Consider the following 8,141-nt stretch of genomic DNA (forward strand, 5'->3'; position numbering starts at 1 on the left):
CTCTTGCGTCGCCGCCGCCTCTTCTCCACCACGCAAGGACGGCGCCCAGCCGCCGCGCCCTCGACCTCGTCTTCCTCCATCTTTCCCCTACAATCTCCGCCCTAGAACCGGCAGAACCCTAGCTCTTACCAATTTGGTATCAGGTAGCTTGGTTCCAATCATGTTTGCACCACCACCCAACCCGCTGCTGCCCGTCACCACCGCGCCGCTGCCTCTCTCCACCGCGCCGCTGGACTCCACCGCCGGCGCCTCCACCGGCCAGACATCGCCGCCCTCCACCGCGCCGCCCGTCGCCATCTACTTGCCGGTGGAGATGACCGGGGTCCTCAACACCCTCGTCACCGCCGTCCAGGGCATACGCCCCTACTTGGCCGGGCCCTACGGGCTGCCGCCGTCCTGGCAGCCGGCCGCCGCTACCGGGCCAGCCGCCCTGCCCTGGTACGCGGCCACCACGGCACCGATCGGGTCTCTACACCACCCCTGGCCCGGTCAGCCGCTGCCCGCCGTCGCCCCCACTGGCCGCACTAGCCGGCTCCAGCAATCGCCGCGCCCCGACGCCTCCCGGGTCCGGGCAGCCGCAGCCCCAACTTCCGGCCCCACCGCCGCCCGCTACCGCGCCTCAATGGCCACAGTGGCCGGCTCCAGCCCTCGCTGCGCCCCTGACGCCTCCCGGGTCCGGGCAGCCGCAGCCCCAGCTGTCGGTCCCACCGCCGCCCGCTGCCGCGCCTCAATGGCCACAGTGGCCGGCCCCCGCCCTCGCTGCACCCCCCACACCACTCGGGTCCATACCGCCGCAGCTGCCGGCCCCGCCACCGCCCAGCACGGGGCCCGGGTCACCTCGCAGGGAGGCGTACCGATCCAGCAAGTGCGCTTCCCGCCGTCACCGTCCCCCATACCGGCCTGGCTGACCGGATCATCGCCACCACCCGTCTACACGTTGGCTGGAGACCCGCCGGCACCCACTCTGCAGTTCGGCGATCCCTCCGGCTCGGCGGGGTACTCCACGGGCCGCGGCCATGCTGACCGGGCGCCCCAATCCTCGTTGCTTCGCACCTCCGAGCCAGTTGGCCACGGCGCTCCGACTCAGACACCGCCGCGGTTTGACAAACTGGACTTCGCCACTTATGACGGCACGGAGAACCCCCTCAACTGGCTCAACCAGTGCGAGCAATTCTTTCGCGGGCAGCGCACCCTCGCCTCGGAGCGTACCTGGCTCGCCTCGTACCACCTCCGCGGCGCGGTAAAGACCTGGTACTACGCCCTCGAGCAGGACGAGGGCAGCATGCCCCCTTGGGAGCGCTTCCGCGAGTTCTGCCTCCTTCGTTTTGGGCCACTGATCCGCGGGAGCCGCCTGGCAGAGCTAGGCCGCCTTACCTTCACCTCCACGGTTCAGGACTTCGCCGACCGTTTTCAGGCCCTGGCATGCCACACGACGGGCGTGACAGCGCAGCATCGGTGGACTTCCGGATCAAATCCGCGTGGACGTGGAGCTTCAGCGACCCCAGGATCTGCAGAGGGCCATGTACTACGCCCGCGCGTTCGAGCGTCGCGCGGTGGCCATCCAACAGGAATCACCGTCCCGGGCCGCTCGGTCGCTACCCTGGCCGAATGTTCCCGCGCAGGGTCGGCCTGCTCAGGCTTCCGTGGCACCCCTCGCCGCGACCGCAGCGCGCCCGTTCCGCCGGCTCACCTCGGCCGAGCTACTCGAGCGTCGCCGCCAAGGGTTGTGCTTCAACTGCGACGAGCCCTACACGCCCGGCCACGTCTGCCCGCGACTCTTCTACCTAGAGGCTGCAGACTACATTTCGGAGGACGCCGTTGCCGCCGACCTGGCCGCCCCAGCTGTCGCGAAGGTGTTTGACGCTGGTTGATCACCTCGAGGAGTTCAGCAAGCGCTTCCCCACCTTACAGCTCGAGGACGAGCTGTTTGTGCAGGCGGGGAGAAGTGTTATGACCGGCATATTAGGGGCTTAGCTCAGTGGGTTATGGCCCGAGTTATCTTATCGTTATTAGGGGCTTAGCCCAATTATCTTATCGTTATTAGGATCGTTTGCTTAGGAGTCAAGTAAACCTCTCTATATAAGGAGAGGAGATGTATCAATCTAATCAAGCAAGAAGCAATCAGTATTTGCTCGGCTTCCCTTAGGGAGCCGGGAGACCTAACCCTAGCCGCCTCTTGCGCCGCCGCCACCTCTTCTCCACCACGCAAGGACGGCGCCTAGCCGCCGGCCGCCGCGCCCTCGACCTCGTCTTCCTCCATCTTTCCCCTACAATCTCCGCCCTAAAACCGGCAGAACCCTAGCTCCTACAACAATTGTATTTTACTTCCTCTTGGGGTAATTAAATAGATTACATCAGAGAGAGGAAGGAGAGAGAGACAGACAGAGAGATGCGCATGTAACAGACTAACACCCGTAGCACCATCTGTCGAAATCCGAGTTAAAACTGAATGGTCGAGTGAGAGATTAGTCTTACTGACCTGGCCTGTCCAGTTTTGGATGACATGAAAGCTCAGAACTCATGTTCACTTAGTTGGAACGGGATCTATGTTATACTGTCCCTGCGTCTTTTTGTTGTTATGATGAATGGTGTGGTCCTTCCATGAACTATGTGACCAATGCTTGATTTCATATTGGTCCCCATGTCCTCTATTCGCATTTCATGCAAGGCTGAATTCTTCTTGTAAACTACTATCACTGCAGCCCAACTAAAGAGAGGAAGCTCATCAGTGAGTTGATGTTGAATGCCGACCACTACAACGACAACAGCTCATGAGCTTGCTGTTGGATCAGTGGGATAGGGTTTGCAACGCATCAACTCAAGGTAAAAGAAGAAAATTATAATCAAGGCATCAATCAAGTAGAAAAATTCAAAGTGTCAGTGTGTTATCTCAGCTGACCTGTACAGTCCAAATTTTGAAGCTAATTACAAGTGCTTCTGTCTGGCTTAAAGATGTGCGCACAAATAATCCAGTCCGAGGGGTTCTTTTGAGCTCTAGATCCAATATATTCCATCATCAAAGTTTTTGTGATTATGCTGACGCCAATATAATTATTTTGATTGATGCCTTGAAACATTTCCTTTTGATGTCAGCTCAGTCAACTTTATTATGTTTGAGTGTTTTTGCAAATATCTGTCAAGTAATTTGGAAATCGGAGCTCATTTTTGGGCGATCAATTAACTCGGGTAGCAGCACCTTCTGTTGTTAATACTTAAACCCCGAGTGAGTGTTTAATTTTACTGACCTATCCTGTCCACTTTTGGATTCAGGAATGTGATCTATATTATACTTTACCTTCTTTTTATTGTTACATATGATGATTTGTTTAGTCCGTGAACTATGTGACCAATGCTTAATTTCATATTGACCTCCATGTGCTTGATTTCATATTGGTCTCCATGTCTTCTGTTTGCATTTCATGCAACGCTGAATTCTTGTAAACTGCTATCTCTGCAGGCCAACTAATAAAGAGAATATCAGAATGTAAGCTCACCAGCGACTTGATTAGGAATGCCGGCTACTATAATGACAGTAGCTTAGGAGGTTGCTCTTGGATCAGCGTCCTAGGAGAAATGAGTTTGCAAATGTCCTAATGAATCAGCTCCAAGGTAATAATAATATATATTACTCCCTCCGTCCCAAAATAAGTGTCTCAACTTTGTACTAACTTTAGTACAAAGTTGTACTAAGTTTGAGACACTTATTTTGGGACCGAGAGTGTACAATCCAAAGTCACAGTTCTAGCACTACAATTCAAAGTTTCATTGTATTATCTCACATGGCATGTAAAGTCTAAACTGAATAGCTACATAAAGTTGCTTCAGTCAGGTCTAAACTACGTTAATGTTGGAGCTATGATGTCTATGCTTTTCTTCACCAGAAGTCTAATAGACCAGCAGTGAAGCATATTTGCTTGAATCCATGGTTTGAGCTTTGCACGTCAACAAGTGCAATCAGCTGTAGCCGTAGTTTTTGTATGGATGGTTATTGTCTGAATTTTATTATGCACTTCTGTATTATGAAAGGTCTTTTCGTGGTGTTATAAAATTTAGAGATAGATGAATAGGCAGTGCAGAATAAATGTTACTTCTTTTGTTTCTTTTCCTTGTCTATTACTTAATATTGATCTCTTCCTGCACGCAGCTTGATGCTGATGACGTCGATGGAATCTATCTGTGCTGGAGACGGTGGAGCCTGCAGCCACCAGTGAAGGTTTTTTTTATCTTCCAGCAAGAAGACAGCCGGCGTGAACAAGGATGGGTCGATCGACAGGAAGTCGAGTGTTCTACTTTGTATTTCCAGTATCTGTGCCTTTGAGGTTGTCGTGAATGGCTGGGTTGGTTGCTGCTGAATGTGAGTGATGTTGTTCTGGTGGTGTGGGGAGCGCTTGACTGGCGGGTTGCTGGGTTTGTATTAAGTGAAGCCAGACGTACATGCTTCCAAGGCCTAAGTTGAAACACAAACACTATAGGTTTCTGCTGGCCTCATCCTTGAGTTCCAAGGAAGCATCTCCTGGCTGAGGCGAGATGCTGTATCAAGGTAAAACACTATAGGTTCCAAGGAAGCCAGACGTACGTGCTTTTTGGGTCGCATGCAGTGACTGACAATACTGGGTCTAATGGTTCAATTGTCTGTGCGGAATGGACCAGGACAAGGATACTCAAGAGGGTATATACATGTCTAATACAACAAATCATAGGCGAGCTAATTTCGTGTGAATTTGTACTTTTTCCCCCTATCGGGTTGGTGTCCCTGGAGTTTGTAGAATTTGGATGGAATGGTGATATAGGTTGTTGGGTGGCTTGTCTCAGGGTTGTGAAATTTGCATTGTATTGTATTTTTCGTCAATGTTGTTGAGAGATTGGATTGGGTTGGTTGAATGGATGTGTGCTTTTCAAAGTTTTGGATCCCAAATGGAACATTTTTCTCAGGGGGGGGGGGGGGGGGGGGGGGGGGGGGGGGGGGGGTAAATTCGGTTACCACGGTAACCACGAAATTCTGAAAAAAAATCGAGCGAAAGTTAAAATCAAAATTTGAATTCAACTTTTTTAAGGAACGAATACATAGGTCTTGAACACCAAATATCGTGTGGACTAGTAGTAGAGCAGCAGGAACAGGTCAGCTCCACTCTTACGCACATTCAGGTCGCGAGTTCGACCCTCCGTCGCTGATATGTTTTGGAAATTACAGCCAAAAAACAAAAACTAAAAAAAAGTGCGTTTGGCTATCGTCAAACACAGGACCTGCAGTTGCTGGTTGGACATCCATATCACCAAGCCGCGCGTATACATGTGTTACAGTGAAACATACATCTTAGTTAACTAGGCGTTAGGAGTTTAAACTCAAAAAATTCAAAAAGTTCGAAATTTTCTGCTCCGTATGCATAATAATCGTGGGGGAGCGGGAAACGCGGTTACCGGGCGCTAATCGAATTTACCGCCCAGTACCTAAAATCTTGGTGCTTTCTTTTGTTGTCTCATATGGTTACTTATCCATGAAAGAAGGGCCGATCATTCATTCATTCGGTATATATAAACTGCTTGCTTCCTTTGAAAGTTACCACTAGAAAAGAAAAATAAAGTGGATGAGGACTATTTCCATGAATGAAGAATGCACAGGATAGGAACTTCATAGGTTTTACTGCTTTGATGTTTTACAATGCACAGGGTAGAAACAGGGCCCGCCCTGGGGTATGGCCGATGGGGCGACGGCCCAGGGCCCAGGCGAGCGGGGGCCATGATGAAGAATATATATATATATATATATATATATATATATATATATATATATATATATATATATATATATATATACTATTGCCTAGTAAAAAAGGTAAAAATACAAAAGAATTAAAGAAAAGAAATAAATAGCCCATCAGAGAGCTAGCTAGCCACCGATTGATTAGCGAACGCGAAGCATCAGGCGCCGTAACTCACGCCATTGCCAGGCACATGACTGCTCGTTTTCCTTTGTAGGTACGTCGATCGTGATTCGTGAATGGTGAACCGTCAGCCATGATGCCCGTCGGCCTCCTCGCTTGGCGCCTTGCCGCGTCGCGCTCGCCTCGTTTGGCGCTGCCCGCTGGAGCTGTGCGCGCCGGCACCGCACGACAGTTCGGCAGCCCAGCCATCCGGCATCCGGCGAGGCGGCACCGCGGCCATCCCTAATCCCTGAAAGTCTGCAAATCAGTACATTTGAACGTTTCCATCCATGTTCCTCTGTTTCTGTCCATCCCCCAAACCCCAATTTGATAATTTCAGTAGTTTATTTATTCTTTATTTAGTATGTACGTATTCAACTATACATCCATATGATCCATCCTCGAGTTTCAGTATGCAAGAAGTTTTAAAATTTTCTAATCCAATCTATCATTTCTTTGTCATTCTATGTACATGTCTAGGGTTCCAATCATCCGATGTATAAATTCTTAATTCTTCATGGAATATTGCTCATTTTCGGTCTTATTACACTTGAGCCACCGGCTTTTGTGATGTACATACTTGTATCAATGTATATATTATGATGAATATAATAAAGCCGGCATCCCTGATAATTCAGAGCCTCTGTCGTATCATTTTTTGAGAATATGATTCTTTATTGTCACTTCATACGATCACTTGGGGGGTTCCTGCTTATTGAGCACAGCTATGATTACCCTCTTGATCCGGCTTGTACGCCATGATTACAAAATACTTGGGGGCTTCCTGCTCATTGAGCATAGCTATGACTACCCTACTGATCCGGCTTGTATGCCTGGAATGAAATATTACTTGGGGGCTTCTTGTTAATGAACAGAGCTTTGTTGACCCTAGTAATAGGCTTGGACGCCAGATGTATTCACCAAAACATCAAGGTTATCCTGCCTTTGTTTAACTGCCACTCCGACCAGGTAATCCTGGAATGACTCGCCGTACTCTTGACAATCAATCTATTAAAGTCCCTGAATTTGTCAAGGTTAAAACGTCGATTGGTTATGTGAGGTCCGGTTTACATGGTTTGAATTAAGGTTTAACTCAGCGGCTTTGTGGCCCCTGAATAACGCTTGATATGCAGGCTTGGCAGCCTATGAATGCCTTGTTTTTTGTTTTTTCTGATTTATTTTTTGACTTGAACATTATTTGATGTTCATCTTTTGTGCCATGTTGATACATGGTTGAAAACTACTGAGGTCCATGTTGCCTTATGGTTCATATATGAATCTATCCGGAGTTTTATTAACCCAACCTAGTTTGGGCTTTAAGTCGCCAGTATATGATGATTATGTGCTTGAGTGTTGTGCTCTAAGCTTTGGGATGTTGCCCCTTACTGCAATTGGCATGATGAGCCGGCGGTATACATAAATTGAACAGGGCATTGTGCTCTGTCTTTGGGGTTGTTACCCTTACTGCAAGATGCATGTTAAACCGGCAGTTTCAACAAATATCAAAGGTATGATATTTATTTTTTCATGATTATACGAGGTTTTCGATAAACTGGCCCTAGTTATGGACTATTTTAGTCACCAGTGGTCTCTATGTGGGGTATTGTGACCCGCCCTGGAGTAAACTGCGAGGACACTTGTTATCTATTTGACTGCAGGGAAAAATGATGAGCATGGTCTGCATAATTGATGACATTATCACATAAGTGACGGATCTTTATATGATGGATCAGCAGTGATTATGCAAATAAGCACGCACGATGGCGTGACAGATCAGAATTGTTTAACTAGCCTATTACAAGGCATCTGACTGCCCAAAAGGACAAGTGTTTTTGGGGACATAGCATCAAAACGCTATAATTGGTAAGCCGGCTCATCACTTCAGACTTTTAGTCTTGGAGGGTTGAAGCCTCCGGGTCGTCCTGTGCTTCTTCTTCTTGATTATCCATTGGCTGGATGCCAGGTGAGGCCCAGTTGACACCAATCAAAGCTCTAAACACAACATCATCATCTATAAGATTTCATGCATCGATGTCAGAAGCAAAGGTGTGCTTACGAGTTGGTGGGATGAGATCCACCTCCTGATGAACCGACATCTTCACCTTCTTGTTCTCAGCATCATAAGCTGCTTGATAATGGGATAAGTCTGTATATTCAGCCAGTTTGCTTACTATTGGACGCCTTTCCCTTGCTATTTTGGTGAAGTCTTCAGCGCTAAAG

Source organism: Triticum aestivum, chromosome 3D (genome assembly GCF_018294505.1).
Source record: "Triticum aestivum cultivar Chinese Spring chromosome 3D, IWGSC CS RefSeq v2.1, whole genome shotgun sequence".
NCBI classification, from domain to species: domain Eukaryota; kingdom Viridiplantae; phylum Streptophyta; class Magnoliopsida; order Poales; family Poaceae; genus Triticum; species Triticum aestivum.